Consider the following 17,083-nt stretch of genomic DNA (forward strand, 5'->3'; position numbering starts at 1 on the left):
GGCAGCTCTACTCAGATGTGCCATATGCATCTCAGACTCAACATGTCCAAACCTGATTACATCATTTCCCCCCAGAACTTCTCCTCATCTAGGATTTGCCATGCCAGTAAAGGAGTCATGGTCCCCTAAGGCCACCAGGCTGAACTTGAGGCCTCTCTCCAGACCCCTCCTCCCTCATCCCCCCAACGCAACCACCAAACTGTATAGTTTCTGCTCCTTTAGATCTACCACCTCTGCCTGTGCCCTCTGCTTTGTTACAATGCCACCATCCTGGTCCCAGTACTCAGCAGTTCTCGCCACAAATGTAACAACCAGTTAACTGTTCTCTGTGACCTAAATCTGACCCTCTTCTGGTACATCCTGTATATGCCTGACAGAGGGGACATTTGAAGAACTGATTTCACTATATTCCTACCCTGCTTTAAGTCTAGAGTTTTTAGTCCAAATCACTTGGAAAGGGGATCTGTCCATCATTTGATTCTTAAGTGTACTCCTCCCCAACACACACACACACACACGCACACACACTCTTCCATCCCACCCCTGAGTCACCAGTTAGCCCTGGCTTTATCTCTTGCTGTTCTGTATCCCCATGCCTTCCCCCACCCGTCTCCCGTGTTCCTCTGCTTATAATGCCTAGAACCTCTTCAATTAATTTATGCCTATCTTGCTTCAAAATATAGCCCCAGCTGGTTAAGTAAATGCTGGCACATCCATATAAAGAAACACTATTCTCATTAAACAGAAGGAGGCAGAGCTCTGTAAACTGCTTCAGAAGCATCTGTAGGATTTTCTGTTTATGCAAAAAAGCAAGCTGCAGAATGTTGTGCATGGGATGCTATCATTTGTGGGCAAAAAAAGAATATTAGAAATACAATAGCAGAAGTAAAGATAATTTGGTAGAATATTTGAAAAAGAAAATGGAGGTGATATCTTTTAAAAACAGAGCATGCAAGAGGGAGGGGATGTGGGGATATATGTACACGTCTACCTGATTCACTTTGTTAGACAGCAGAAACTAACACAACATTGTAAAGCAATTATACTCCAATAAAGATGTTAAAAAGAAAAGAATAAAAACCACACAAAAAAAAAAAAAGAGAGAAAAAAACAGAGCAAAGGACAAAGAGATAGAAAATAGGTGGGGGGAAAATATAAGAAAAACGGCATCAATCCAGGAAGTCAAACATCTGAATAATAGGAGCTCCAGAAAGAGAAAATGGAGTAACAATTTATTTCTCAGTTTATTAAAGAAAAAAATTCAGAAAAATTTCCCACAATTTAAAGATACGTGTTTCCAGATTAAAAGGGCTGTTAAATTATCCATCACAAACCAGAATAGATGAAAAACATCAAGAGAGAGCTCAAGAAATTTCACAACCTGGAAACAAAGAAGTTTCTAAGTACATTGAGAGAGAGAAAAAATATATATCCATAAGATGGGCTCTGCACATTAGATGTGAAAACAGTCAGTCTCTCTGGATGAAGTGATAAAGTTCTTGTTAACAGATAACTTACTTATTCATGGGTTCCTGGGTTTTCCCTTCTCTTTGGTTGCCAGGGAGCTCAGAGTCCAATTCTAGACTCAATTGCAGGCACTCTGATGAGTCAAGTTTTGCTGAGGAAAAACTACTTCCATCTTTAAATAACATTTCAAGGCTCTTAAACATTTATTTTCCTTTTAATGGCTTTATGGCCTATGTATTACTTATCATAAACTGTCTAAATCCTTTGGGAGACACATGAGCATGAAAAATAAGCCTGAAGGAAGATCTCCCTTCTTTCCATCACAGCTTTCCAGGTGTGTCCAGCCCCTGATGGGGACTTACCTGCAGCCCAGGGCACCCCTGTTGATGGTAGTCACCCCTTCTTCTGAACTGTTCTTTCTTCCCTCTGAACCACTGATGATCTTCTTTTGCAATGGTTGTCATGTTTGGGGAAAGGAGAAAGAAAAACAACCAACCTAGACTTTTTTTAATTTAAATATTGCTACTAAGTGTTTTAATTTATTTATTTATTTATTTTTGGCTGTGTTGGGTCTTCGTTTCTGTGCGAGGGCTTTCTCCAGTTGCGGCAAGCGGGGGCCGCTCCTCATCGTGGTGCGCGGGCCTCTCACCATCGCGGCCTCCCTTGTTGCGGAGCACAGGCTCCAGACACGCAGGCTCAGTAGTTGTGGCTCACGGGCCTAGTTGCTCCGCGGCATGTGGGATCTTCCCAGACCAGGGCTCGAACCCATGTCCCCTGCATTGGCAGGCAGATTCTCAACCACTACGCCACCAGGGAAACCCCCCCAACCTAGACTTTTTAATGTAGTTACTTATTGTTTGTTTCCTCTACCAGATTTTTAATGTTGCGAGTGCGTACCCCCGGCTATATTCCCCATGGTTACAACAATGCCTGGCACATAGAAAGCTCTTCTATTAATCCGCTGGGCTGTCATGCAAAATATCACAGACTGGGTTGCTTCAATAAGAGGTGTTTATTTTCTCACAGTTCTGGAGGTTGGAAGTCCAAGATCAAGGTGCTGGAAAATTTGGTTTCTTGTGAGAGCTCTCTTCCTGGCTTGCAGACGGCCACCTTCTCACTGTGTCTTCACATGGCCTTTCCTTGGCTTGGAAAGGGAGAGCTCTCTGGTGTCTCTTCCTCTTCTTATAAGGACACCAATCCTCTTAGATTAGGGCCCCACCCTCATGACCTCATTTAAGCTTAATTAACTCCCTACAGCCTGTGTCACCAAATACAGTCACACCGGAGTTAGGGCTACAACATGGGAATATGGTGCAGGGGGGGACACAATTCAGCCCATAACAGCTCTTCAATATTTGTTAAGTGAATAAATGAAGCTAGAATCTTGGAGCTTGAGGGGACTTCAGAGATGGTCTGGGCCATCTGCTTATTTGACCCAAACTCAGAGAGGAAAAGTAACCCATTCATGGTCACAGAGGCAGCAGTGGGCACACCTAGGACTACAGGCCTCACTTGTTAGGAAGCAGTAGCAGGTGCAACAGTGGCTGGTGAAGAACATCTGATGTTAAACAGACCTGGGTTCAAGTCTCCACTGTGCCACTTTCTAGCTATGTGTGATCTTGAGCACCTATTTAATCATTGAGAATGACTTTTGTAAAAATGAAAATAATACGAGGTCAAGCACGTAGCATAACATCTGGCATGCTAGAAGCACTCAAGAACTGTGAGTTAAATTTGACTCAGTGTTTCTTGGGGAAGAGCTGCCTTGGAAAGCATGCTCGGGATCCTATGATGATGGAGATCGTCTGTGCCTTTGACTCTTTTTGCAGCTGCCTGTGAAGCTAGACCCAGAGGTGAGGGGATCAGAGAGTCCCCAAGCTCAGGCTAGGTGGTCCACCTGCACGGTGCAGAGCAGAATAAATGTCAGGAGGAGCTTCCCATGGAAACAACTGATAAAGACTTGGAATCCAAAGCTGGTATTCTGAGCAAGTGTGTAAACAGAGTGCCAATCACCTGGGCCTGAGAGTCCTCATCTGAGAGATGCAGTAACAAGGACCTAGTCACAGGGTCCTAGTGCGGATGAAATAGATCAGCTCAGCAAAGAACTAAGAAACAACCCAGGAACCAGCATCCTGCTCCCTTAAGGCCACACCCTGGCCTCTAGGAGGAAGAACCAGAAATGGGTACCGGACACCTGGGCATCTTTTTTTGTGTGCAGTACATAGTTATACATTCGTAACATGTGACAGTTCTTGATCCATACTTCAAGAGCAAGTGCTTTTGCTGCTGTCTAAAAGAATCTCTAATGTATTCGACTCCAGAAACAGATGGCTCCCCTCCCCCATCTCTGAAAGTTTAGATTCTGTTGCTCAGAGTGGAAACAAAAAAGCCCCATGGGCCCTCTTTCCAAGTGCATCTGGACAGAGAATCTATCTGATTGCTGTCTCATGGCGGTTCTCTCTGAACATACCTGGTTATCTGGAGAGAGGGCAGGTCAACTGTCACCTGCTCTCTGCCCTACCCTAACCCTAATTTGGCCTTGTCTGGGGGACAGTGGCTGAAGCCCCTCAGGCTGATACGCTGAACAATCAGCTCAAAGGGAGGCACTGGAGCAGGGGTGGGGGTCACCCCGGGGCCAAGCCCAGAGCCGGCCACCTCCCAGCACCATCCTCTCCTCCTGTGTAGTGGTTCCGAGGATGCTTGACTTGCTGCTGACCAGAGGGAAGGTCTGCCTGACAGCTTCCGGATTCACTTCCAGGACGTTCAGATGAGCAGTAAGGTCTGCTGGTGGCTGGGGAAGAATGAATCATGAAGTCAAGACTGAGACTGTTGTGGAGGCCCAATGAGCATGACCTCCCCTTGATGCCAAGTGCACTGGAGAAATAGGGCCCATGCACTCGTCAGTGGCTGGAATCTCAGATTTTAGAGTGGGGCAGACCCAGAGTCAAAGTCTATGTCTATTCTTAGCTGAGTCATTCAAATTATCTGAGCCTCTGTTTCTGGATTAACCATGTGGTACTTCGATGACACCTGGGGCCAATTCCTCAACATAGTAAACAACTTGCCCTGAAGCGTGCTTTTCAAATGCAAAGCAACCAGTCCAGAGTTCACACACCTCATTTATTAGGCCCTCACATTCCAGGCTATTATCCACCTGCCCTAATCACACTAGGGCCAGATAGCAGACAGCTAGGGGCAGCTCGTATGCCCCAGAACCTGCTGCAATTATTCAAAATAGCCAGTCCAAGCCTGCTTACCCTGCGGTGCCCATTCCTTCCCTTGGAAAGCACAGTACAGCTTTCTTGCCCACATCCCCCTATTCCCTCTGCCTCCCACCAAAGCCTGGTGCCTCTCCATGTGGCCCTGGGGGCCACGTCTCCTGTTTCTAGGGAACTGTATGATAGGCTTCTTTGTCTTTGTCACTTCTGCATCTGCGTGTCCTAGCATACATGATTAGGACAAATCCTGGGTACCCTGAAAACAGTTTCCATAACTTCAGAGTGGGGATGATGAGGGTTATGGCCGCCTTCTAGGGCTGCTGTGGGGGCTGAGCACAGTCACCCACCTAAGGTGCTGGCGCAAGGCCCCTGCCAGGACTGATACACTGTGGCAATTATCACCATCTTCATTACCTGAAAACCTCTACATCCCAGGGCCACGCTTCCAGAAAAAGTGACAGATTTATGTCCTGTTGGCTGACTTGTTGTGTGTCCACACTTAAGATGTGGAGTTTTTTGTTTTTTTTTTTTTAATTTATTTTATTTATTTATTTTTGGCTGTGTTGGGTCTTCATTGCTGTACGCGGGCTTTTTCTAGTTGTGGCGAGCGGGGGCTACTCTTCGTTGTGGTGTGCAGTCTTCTCATTGTGGTGGCTTCTCTTGCTGCGGAGCACGGGCTCTAGGCGCACAGGCTTCAGTAGTTGCAGCACACGCGCTCAGTAGTTGTGGCTCGCGGGCTCTAGAGCGCAGGCTCAGTAGTTGTGGCGCACGGGCTTGGTCACTCTGCGGCATGTGGGAATCTTCCCGGACTAGGGCTCGAACTCGTGTTCCCTGCATTGGCAGGCAGATTCTCAACCACTGCGCCACCAGGGAAGCCCCAGATTTGGAGGTTCTGATTGGCCGGGCCTAGAGCTGGGGGTGGGGTGAGCCCTACTAGAAGCACACATGATTCCCTGAAAGAAACCGAGGGGGTTTAGATGGTAGATAAGATAATCCAAGCACACACTAGAAGCCAGTAGTTCAAATGGTTGTTGTTAACTTTTGAAGGGTTAAAAACCACATGAGGACCAGAACTTTATCTCTGTCCAGTGAGAAACATGCTATTTAAATAGCCACCTCAAGTCCATTTTTCTGACCCCAAAAAAGACTATGAAAACAAAAATGTGGCTAAGATGGGTACAATGTGAAGAAAAGCTTCTTATCACAGAAGAGAAAAAGAGAAAGGAAAGAAGAAGGAAGGAAAGGAGGGAGGGAGGGAGTGAGGGAAGGAGAAGAATACTCTTCTTAAAATCTTATACATACAAAAACCCACTCCACCAGAAGACATAACAGCAAAACAGAAGAAAGACTTTGCTAAGGAATCTGTGTCCACATCAATTCTCTGTCATTAGGAAGAGAGTCTAACACTGCTTGTGGCCGTTCATGCTCTATAAAAATTGAAAAATTTATGTTGATAGTTGAGTTTTATGAAAGACATGGTGGGTTTTGGACCAAGGTACCATTTTCCAGTGTAATTCTCTTTTTCTTACAAACAATGAATTCTTATAAACAATGACTTCCCCCTGGAAGGTTTTAGACACCTAGGATTCTAAAAGGCTCTCCTTCCCACCACGCTGACATATTTGAAATCCACCCAAGGGTCTTTCCCAACGGACTGCTTAACAGAAAGCAGTGGATTACGTGTTTTACGGCAAGGGCACTGCAAAAAGGAATCAGCACTCCCTACGGCAGCAGTGCAACAGTTTTCACTGGTTCTGGAAAATTCTAATCCCAATTTGAACCCATATTTAAGCGTAATTTAAACCCATGTTGATATGACCAGTAGGAACTGATTTTTTTGAAAAAGAAGAAAGCAGCATGCCCCTGGCCATGTGGAAAGCCATGTGCACACAATAGGAACAAGTCCAGGCAAATCTCAGACCTCCAGGCAGACCTTTCTGCTCTTCATGCTGCTTCCTAAGCACCGCTTGCAATTCCCAAACTGACCTCACCCTTAAATTCTCAAACTGACTGAATTTTGTTAAACTCTCATAGTTTGACGTGGAAATATTCACTGTGGTGAGGCCAGCCTTATGCAATTGGGGTTCTGAGCTGTGCAGGACACCCCAGGGTTGGAGCTAGCCTGTCTGTCCAGCCACAGTGTCCCTGGGGCCACACATCCCACCTGGCACGACACCCAGTGAGCAGCTTGTTTCCTTCCCAGAGCAGGTTCTGCTTGGGACTCTGTCCCTCCTCCCGGCTTCTAAGCCTAAGACAAATTATACTTGCCCGTTGCAATCCAGCCCTGAGGATGCCCACCCCCACCTGCGTCCAGGCTGGGTCAGATGGCTGTCCTGTGTGCACCCTGACACCTAATTGACTACCTAACACCCTACAGAGTAATTTCTTGTTCCCACGGCTGTCTGATTCTTAGATAAAAGGATCTAAGTTGTACTTACGTTCTTATCCCGGGATCCTAGCACACTGCCTGCTATATAATAAGCATTCTAGACATATTTGTTAAATGAGTAACTGAATAAATGAGGAAGGAAATGAATATTTATTTAGAAGTATTTCTAGAAGTTTCCGGAAAGCCACAGAACTCCTTTCAGCTGACTTTTTTGTCTATCTCCCTTCTGGATTCTGCACATGCACGTGTGACATCCTAGTCATGCCCCTGTGTGTATGAATTAATTAAGGACACCCAGCAGGATGGAGGGCTCAGTGTCACAGCATTTTAGGGTGGGAAGGATAGAGGCTTCCGAGAACGGCAAATAGGTCACCCAACACTTTCTGACCAAACAGAGACTCTCTTGCAGCTCAGGACTTGTTGAATTCTGAGCTGAGGGGGGAGCATCTGAGGATACAGCAGCATCTAAACGCCCCTTGATTCCCCGCATCCCTGCACAGTCACTGGGCTTTGGGGGCCCAGCACCTGCGAACCTCTCCACCGACACCTCTCATGGTTCTCTACCTCACTCTTTCATTCCAACTGCACTGCTGTCATGGCAGTTCCAGAAGGGCATGAAGCTTTTTCTAGCCTCTGTGAACTAAAATATTGCCTGCCGTATCAGTAAACAAAGGACGTTGCAGCCATCAAGCCATCACATTAAAGCTGCCCTGACGGTGAGCCCCAAGGGAACTCTGAATGGAGGCAGGATGCCCCCCCCATCGAATCATCAGGCTGCAGCCACCCACCCCACGCATGGTGCACCCGAGGAGACTCAGGATAAGAGAGCACAGGACACTGGCCCCAGATAGCTGAGGTGCATATCAAAGGAATGATTTCAGTACGCCCAGACTCTTGCATCTTCCCATACGTAAAAAAGCGCTACACTCCTTAACCTGAGATACCTGGTTTTCCTTTACTAACAGTAATCTTTTGATGTTCCGACTACCTGATCTTTGTTGCAAAAACTCCTGTATATCCTGGCTCCCTCCACCGCCCTTGCCTCTTCAGAACAGTTTCTTAGCGTTATCTGAGATGCTGTGTCCTGGGCTTGAAGTCCTCGGAATGTCTGCCAAATAAAACATAACGCTCAACTTTTAGGTTGTGCCATTTTTTTCCATCGATATCTCAAAGTCTTCGCATATGCTGTTCTCTCTGCCTGGCGTGCCCCTCCCTGATTTCTTTCACTTTGGGTCTGATGTCCCCTGTCCTACCTAAGTCAGGTGTCTCATTATCTCTTGGCTCAGGTGATTTCCTTTAGAGCGTGTGCCACCCACAGGCTTGTCCCTCTCCTTCTGTCTCAAACCACCACCGGACTCTCAGCACCAAGAGAGCAGAGCTGATGCTGTCTCGCCCAGCCTCCTGTTCTCAGGGCTGAGCCCAGGGCCTAGCACACAGGTGTCCAATAAATATTTCTCAAGTGCACAACTGTCACTCTGTAGGCTTGTGGCTCACGCCGGGAGCATGTTCTCCCTCAACTGAAATCCACAGAGGGTATTCAGCCAGGCCAGGGTTTTCCCAAGAGCCCCCTCTTCACATTCTGAGTCAGAGACAGCAAATTTGAAATTCCATTCGGCCACATTGATGATATAGATTCCACTGGAAAAATACCTTATGCCTTACGCTCATATTTTCTCCCTTAGCTGTGTTTTGTATCTTTTTATTCTCTTTTCCCCATGACGTGGACATTTGGTCAGTACTGATTTCTCTTCACCAAAATAACATTATTCTTTTGATTTCCTTGTTGAGAATGCCCCTGTACATAGAAAGATACTTTCACCATGAGCCCACCTGAGATTTCTGAGTAGTTACTTCCTAATGTGAAGAATATTTTTACAGGCGGCTAGAATGCTACAACATTAGCAAGCTTTGGTAGAGTTCAGGGCAGTATATATCCCTTAGGAGTTATTCTTGTTTGAGCTGCTATTTCTGGCAGTGCTGTATGTACTTTGGGAAGCCCCAGGAATGAATCTTTGGTGGTGATGGTGGTGTGGATTAAGCTCACACCACCGCTGCCTTAAATAAAAGCGCTGCCATGTTGACGGCCCAAATCCACTCCAGCCTCCTCTAACTTCCTGTGCCTTTCACTTTCCTACACACAGGAGACTTCCTCAAACGGCATTTTCTCCGATACACTGAGTACATGCCGTTATAGAGGAGCCCACACTCCTGGAGAAATTTGGCAGATGAAGTCATTTTGTGAAGTCTGAAGGTCACTTTCTTGGACTCTCTGATCAACACTTTTCCCTCAGGGTAATGTGGTCAGTTCCTTGGGAACTAAGGTGGCTTGCAAAGAGGTATGTCTATGTACAGCTGATATAAAACCAGGAATGAGAGAATAACTTGTAAGTATGTGTGTGTATACATGATAACAATAGCTTATATTTATAAATGCTGTATGCTCTGCACTGAGCAATCTGCACAAAATATTTCATTCAATCCTTGCAAGTATTGTGCCCATCTCAAGATGAGAAAACACCCAGCCATTAAGTGGTGGGGCTGGCATTCGACCCCAGGCAGCTTGATTTCAGTACTCTATTTGTGCGTGTGTACATTCATATATGTATATGTACACAATCCACATCACACACATGTATCATATATACATACACACGTGCTAATGTACATGTAAATGCTTAAGAAAAGTTTCTGGGTGGACACAATACTCTGTTAACTGTGGGAAAGGGTATGAAACTGGGGGTCGACGCCTACTTGTTACCCTACCCATTCCTCTAATCATTTGAATCCTTTGAAACAAACATGGATTATTTCTGTACTGAAAAAAACCAAGTTATCGATTTTGCTGAATGTGTCTCCACTAGAAATGTTTACTGAGTCACTGAATGTTGTGTATGGCTCATGTTTTTTTCTTTTCTTTTGCCTTTGGAAGGGCAAGTAGGAAAAACTGGCAGGAAGAGAAAGCATAAAGTTAACAGGGAGCAGCATCTTGAGACCTCCTTGCCTTCCAGAACACCAAGGACCGAACAGTCCACAGACAACTTACCCCTGGCCACGGGACACTGTCTCTCCAGCTCATTCCTGCCTCAAATCCAAGCGCTTCGGCAGTCAGAGTACAAGAGAATCTGTTCATGTCTTTTTCGCGACTCTCTTTAAACATTCTGACTTCCATAAACTCATCCTCTCGAAGGATGCCGGCTGGTTTGAAGATGCTCATGGCACCACGATACCAAGTACTGGGCTGGTACAGCTGTGGACACCATGAGACATGCTCTTTGTCCCTCCAGGTGAACGGAGCAGGCGCTTTGCTTATTTGCACTGTACCCTGCATTTCTACCGCAATTCGTTCTTTGTGCATTTTAACATCTCTTCCTCCCTCACTGATCGGTGAACTCAGCTTTTCCCAGACTGGACCTTGACTTTCTTATTTGATTGTTTTTGTGTTTTGCCCTTGCTCCCTTCCTCAGCGGGGCTGCGAGCTTTTCCATGCGTTGGGCCATTTGTGTGCTTCTGGGGATTGTTTTTTCATACCCTTTGTCCATTTTCTACTGGCCTGTCTTGTTCAGTGCTTTACAGCCATTTTTACACAGTAAGGCTATTAGTCATTGGGAAAAGCAGTAATAATAGTAGCTAAAGCATAACGAATGCTACTCTGCGCCAGGCCCTCTGCGCCAGGCCCTCTGCTACGCACTTTACATGCTCCACTGAATTTTCATTCTCATTTAGGAACCTCAGTCACAGAGATTCAAGCCCAGCAGGCTGGCTCCCAGGTTAGTGCTCCCAACGTGTTCTTATACCACTAAGGACATCCTGGGCCCTCACACACCCTAGACACCCTCCTCCTCTCCGAGGCTTTTCTACCTGTCCTTTCAGGGTGACTGCTTCCTTTTGAAATCTGCAACATATATTTTAGGGCTAATTGTATCCATTTTCAGAAATTCAATTGTCCTAACACATAGATGACACCCAAATCAGAACACCAGTCTCCACCCTTCCAGATCCATGTCTCTATCTTCCTGTGTCTCCTTCTGAAAAGTCAACACGGACTTCAAGTTGAGGTGGTAGAAAACCAGATCCCTGAGGTAAAGGGAGGTCTCCAAGACCAACGGAGCGGCAAGGGCTTGGGATCCAGAAAATACTGGGTTTAAATTTAGACTCATGCCCCAAGGGATCATGACACAGTACATAAGGTCTAAAGTCACCTACAAAATGGGATAGTAATACTCTTGGCTTTGCTAGGTAATGGTGAGGAATGACTCAAGGAGTGCCTAGTTCTGGCCACGGAACAGCAAACGTTAGCGTTTCTCCCGCTGAAGACCTGTGCTTCCTTCTGCTTTCTGCGTTGCAGGGGGCTTCCAGGCCTGCAGTAGGGTAGTTGGTGGTCCCCGAATCGGTCAGAGCCCAACCTCTGGAGTGGCCTCGGGTCAAATTCTGGTTCTACCAGTTTGTTGCTGTCAAATTAATTCTCCAAGGTTCAGGCTACTCATGCATGAAATGGACTAAGGAGGGTAGCCAAGTGTGGGATTTCTTGAGGATTAAATGTTCCAGTCCATGGAAAGTGCTTGCCACACAGTAAGTGGTGCGTTCATTCACAGAGCATTTATTGAGTACCTGCTACGTGCCAGGCATGTTCTAGGCGATGGTGACCCAGCGGTGTACCGGCCATTGAAAGTGTAAATGGCTAGACGCTATGTATTCCATTTGCGATCTGCTTAGCAGGAAGTTCTTTGTAATTCTCCATGTGACTGCCTTTTTCTTGTTCTTACTTTTTAAACTTTGCGCTGGTCCGCAGTCTCGTACCTGCTTTTTTCCCACGGTCCTAGACAAGTATGTTGTAAGAAGGATTTTGAGAATTAGGCGCCACCGTCCGCGGCCTGGTCAACGCCAGCTTGCGGATCCAAACCTCACCCAGGGGTCTCCGCTTGGGGCTCCCAGAGAAGGAGTGGGAGGATGGAGATGCCAGGGGCTTATGAGCGCTGCCAAAAGGTCGCGATGCAACAGCCACTTCTAGATTTGCTCGGTATCAAGGACCACGATCCCGGGGGCGCCCGGCCGCCTGGACCTCGCTCCCTGGCCGGCGCCTAAAGGAGGAAGAGGAGGAGACGCCGAGGCCGGATCCCCGCCGGGGCTCAGGGAGACGCGGCGTCAGACCCAGCCTGCGCGCGCTCCCCCGCCCGGCCTCCCCGCGCGCCCCGGCTCGGCCACGCCCCTCCGCCCTCGCCCCGCCCCCGAGGACCACACCCCACCCCCGCCTCCCGGCCGCCGCGGCTCGCCCCTCCCCCAGCCTCCAGGCGACAAAGGCTCGGCCCCACCCCCTGCTTTTCCACCCCTCACCCCCGCCCTCCCCTCGGCAGCTTCAGGTAGGCCCCGCCCCTCCACTATAGCCTCGCCCACTAATTATTCAACCCCGCCCCGCCTTTCGGCCGCCTTCTAGACCCCGCCCCCTCTGAGCTTGCCCCGCCCCCTGCTAGTCCACACTCCGCCCCTGCCTCCCGGAGGCCCAGGATAGGACCCGTCACCTCCTTCTCCAGGTTTTCCTCCCACCCCAGTCTCCCCAGGGGGCTCGGCTCAGACTCTGCCCCCGCCGCCCAAGGCCCAGCGCCGGCGCAGGACCACCCCTCTCCCGCGGCCCCGCCTCCGAACCCCCGCCCCCTGGACCGCGCCCGGGTCGGGAGACCACCCCTGCAGCCGGCTCCCTGGTCTTGGTCTCGCGCGCCCCGCCCCCGCCCCCGCGGCCCCGCCCCGGCGCGGGGACCACCCTCCGCCCGCGGAGGCGGGGGCCAAGCGCTCGGGGCACTCTCGGCTGTCCCGGCCCTTCGCCGCCGCCGCGCGGTGGTTCCTGCGGATCCGCGCGCGCCGCCGGCCGGGAGAGCTCTCAGACCGCGAGGAGAGCCGCAGGAACCCGTGGGACGCAATGCGAGCCAGGTAGGCAGGCTGCACCCCGGGCCGTCCCCTGCGGGCCGCTCCAGCCCCGCGCCCAGCCTCTCTCCCGCGGCGCCTGCTGGGGCTCGGCGGGTTTGCACGCCTCGCGGGAGCCGCTCGTTCCCTTGCCGCCTGAGTTCGGGGCTCCGGGGTGCCCGGGCGCGGCTGGCGCCGGACGGCTTCGGGAAGCCTCTCGCGCCCCTCGTGCTCCTGGGGGACCCAGTCACCCCGGCGCAGGCGGGCGAGCCGGGGTTCCGGGCACGGAGCGGCACTCATGGCCCCCGCGTGCGCCCGGGGGATCCCCCTCCCCTGGCCCTAGCGCTTCCCGAGGCCGGCCCTGAAGGGTGGCCCGCCTCGGCGACCGGACGCGTCCTCGGGGCGCTCGGCTCGGGGGGCTTGGGCGCTCCCAGGGCTGGAGGGGCCGGGGCTTCCTCTGGCGCGGCCCAGGGGAGGAGGGAAGGGCGCGCGGTCCCGGGTTAAACTTGGTGACAATGCGTATTTCAACTTCTTCGGAGACCTTTTATTTTAGGATGGAAATGAAAACCCCGATTTCTGGTTTGGCCGTCCGGGGACCGAGCAGCCGCGAGGTGACAGCGCCGGCGGCGGGCGGGTGGGGACGGCCGGCAGAGACGCACGTTGCTGAGTGGTGTTTCCCGGGAAGCCCGCTCCGCGGGGCGGATTGGTGGTCTGTAGGATCCCAGCCTTGGAGTGCGGCGGCTCCTAGCCCGGGGCAGGTCGTGCAGCCGGTGGGACCAGGCCGCGCTGGCTCTTCCCCGGGGTGTTGGGCGGCCGGCGGTGCCGCCAGGGGGGCGCAGCGGGACGGCGGCCGGGCTTCCTGCGTGAGGAGAGGCGGGTGGAGCCTCACCGGTCAATGAGATTTAAAAAGGGAACGCCGGGTTGGATTTTATCCGTGCTTATTCTTTCAAAGTTAGTGCAGCAGATCGGTACCGTGTGCTTTGTCAGTAGTAAGAAGTTCGCATAAGTTTTGTTTCGATCACAAAAGCAATATATTCTCTGGGTAGAAATCAGAAGTATAAACAGTGAAACAAACCATCATTGATCCCACAGTTCCTGCCGGCCTCAATATTTACACTTTGATATTCACATTTCACAGGCTTGCGGATCTAATCGATAAGTTTACAAGTGGAGCCTCTCTTGACTAAATGAAAGCAATCCTTTTGTGCAACTCTCCCCTTCCCACCCTTCTAACTGGGTTTGTCTCCGAGCACCAAAGTTTGGGTGTATCGGCCAGGCTCCCTTCTCAGGCTGAGTCCCCTTTCCAGTGTGTGGTGTTCTCCATGCCTTCTGTAGGCTGGAGATGGAGAGAGAAGCCAGCAGTCAGCTAGACCACTGGCTCAGACTGGATTGGCTGTGGTTTTGGTTCCTTGCCTTGAAAAAATGAAGGTAATGATTCTCAATCTGCTGCTCAGGGCACCATAAAAATTAATGGGTGGTTTGCAAAGCGTTTTGACACCCTTGGGTGGACAGCGGCGGTGCTTTGCGGGGCTGGGAGTGTCCCTTGCTTTCGTCATCAGATAAAACAGTCTGTCTCCTACTTGGCCATCCTGACCAGGAAACGGGCGCCAGGAGTGACTGGTGGGGTCCGGAGAAGGTTCCTTGGTTCCCTGCTCGGTACAGTCGGCCCAGGTTAAGCCCCACAGAAAATGGGGGGCTTGGAAGGAGACAGAACTCCCCAGTCCACCTTCCCTGTCTGCTTTCTGCACGTGGGCAGATGTGGAGAGTGTGAGGGGGCTTTGACGTTAAGAGGGGACCCAGGGTTCACAGGCCTGATGCCCGCCCATCCAGAATGCCGAGGCCTGCTGATCCAAGAGGGAACAGTTAGTTCTGGCAGAAGGGCTCAGGCTGTGAACAACCCTGGCTTCCTAGGCATTTGTTTCATGGCTCTCTTGTTTACGAAATGAACAATGACCAGCTCAGATCTGCGGTGCCTGAGAAGCTTCTGTGAGCTTTAATTTTTTTCCTGTTGTCCCAAGCCTCTGGCATCGTGCTTTACGGGGCTTTTTAAACAATTGGGAGAAACTCATAATCATTTGTTAACGTCTGATACCGAAAGCGGGAGGTGCCGCACAGGTTGCCTTTTGTTCCCCTTGCACAAAGCAGCGGTGATGGAAGCTCCTCTTTCTTTAGCAGATCTCGAGGGCTCCAGTTTGCCATTTGATAGTTTCATTTTTTTTTTTTATTGTCGCTGCCACCAGCACTTTGTTCTGCCCAATGTCTAGTAGCTGACCACAGCCCAGACACAGGGGGGACCCAGAAAGTGGTCTGGACAAGTGGCTGATAAGTGTCCTTCCGGGACTCATCGGATCTTAGTACTGTGCCCCGAATTTTCTCCGCGTAGGGAGGAAAGGGGGAGTCTTCCTGGATTTTCTTCTCTACTGCTGTTTGCTAACTGGATTTCTGGTTGCCCAGTAGCCTGGAATTGTTTTCCTGCCGGCTGCTTCAACAGACCTTTTTCTTATTCTAATGGTTCTAGTGTGATGATAAGATTTGCTAACGTAAGTGGGGTTTGCGCCCAGGGTCCTGGGAGGCCACTCCTGAGTTTAAATCCTGGCACCCGGGCCTGTGAAGTGTGGGAGGGTGTGTGCGCTTCCTTCTTCCCCGGGGAAGAGGCCAGCTGGCTTCCCTCAGCTTCTTAAGGGGAGCCCTTGGCCCAAACAAGGTTAGGAGTTAACTGCTGTGTTGGGCCCTGGCTGACCTCACCCCCAGCTCGAGGCAAACCTCCATGGCTCCGTGTTTGAGAAACCAGCCTTGCGCCTGCCCGATACTCAACTGAGGAGAAGCCGTTGTTCAGCCAGCGGGCCTTGCTCCATCCACGCGGGTTTCCCTTAGCTTTGTTATTTTCAGATTCGACACCCGCATTGGGCCACGTTGCAGTTTTTCTTCTGAGAATTGGATTCAGGCCCCTGGGATATTTCCTAAGGCCCTGAAGATGGGCGCTAGGACTTCTTTGCCCTGAGGTCACTGCCTGATAACCAGGAACTGGGAAGGGTCACCGTGCAGGTAAGTAGACTTCGCCGTGACTGCGTGGCCAGGAGGGGAACCCCGGGGGCCATCCAGTGTCGCACTCAGCTTCCAGCGAGCTGGGTCTCCCGCCTCCCCAGCTGTTTGCACAATAGAAGCCCCATGTTCTCCCATCACACCCTGGAGAGTTAACCAAAAAAACAGTTCAGCCAGCCCTCACACACAAGGGAACCATCCAGCTACTTACTCAGGGTCTTCAGGGAGCCCGAGCCTGCTTCTCCGTGGGCCCCGAGGGCATCGTGTGTTATTGGACCGCACGTCTGATGCCATGAGGACCAGTGTCTCAGGGGAAAGGATGTCGCGATGTTCAGCCTTTAGAAAGCAAGAGAATGCCGAAGGTATTTTAGAAACAGGGTGTGTGATGTGTTTCTAGGAAGGGTGAAATTCCTTATCGTGCCTCACTGCTTCCCATCCACCAGGTGTAAAAAAATAGCTTCCCAAACCTTCGATAAGAAAATATGGACTTGTGGGAGTAGAATGGTGTCCTGAGTTCAACTAATTTAAGTCGAGATTCAGGGTGTTTTTTAACGGGCATCGCTTGCTGAGGGTTTGTGATAGACCAGGTCCGGGGTGCACACTTTTATCCTCGCAAAAACAGCGAGGGGTTCCATTTTACAGGGAAGCTAGAATTGAAGTAGTTGCTCCAATCTAATCATCCCAGTAAGTGCTTGATTTGAACCTGGGCCTGCCTGGGCCCAGAGCTCTTCATCACAGCTCCCAGTGTGCCAGAACGAAAGAAACAGGTCACACCTTCGGGAGCGTGAAGACACAGGCATGGAGATAGCAGAGTGCCTGCCTCCCTTACACAATGACCCAAAAAAGGTGATGAAATCTTTAAAACCCTAAGAATATTCGTAGTCTAAATGGAAAGCAACCCGTTTGCACCTTTGCTCCCCGAGAGCCGTGCCCTTGCGCCCGGTCTGCAAGGTAAAGTTTGATGTATTTGGAAGATTGTGATTTTGAAGGTGGGACAACTCAGACAGAATCTGCTCTGAAGTTTGTCCTTGTACCATGAAAAAAAGGGTATTCTGGGCAGATGAGGTCACTA

The 17,083-nt window shown here is 50.2% G+C and overlaps 1 protein-coding gene across 3 annotated transcripts in view; it reads left to right on the forward strand.

The window, feature by feature from the left end:
• The first annotated feature begins 12,566 nt into the window (after positions 1 to 12,566).
• SH3BP4 (SH3 domain binding protein 4) overlaps positions 12,567 to 17,083 on the forward strand; it is a 94,011-nt gene continuing 89,494 nt past the window's right edge. For all 3 annotated transcript variants that reach the window (XM_082466344.1, XM_082466345.1, XM_082466343.1), the window contains exon 1: positions 12,567 to 12,996. The gene's annotated coding sequence lies outside the window, so the exon portion shown is untranslated. The remainder of the gene's footprint in view (positions 12,997 to 17,083) is intronic.

The sequence above is a fragment of the Balaenoptera physalus genome (assembly GCF_965194825.1).
Source record: "Balaenoptera physalus genome assembly, chromosome: 6".
NCBI classification, from domain to species: Eukaryota; Metazoa; Chordata; class Mammalia; order Artiodactyla; family Balaenopteridae; genus Balaenoptera; species Balaenoptera physalus.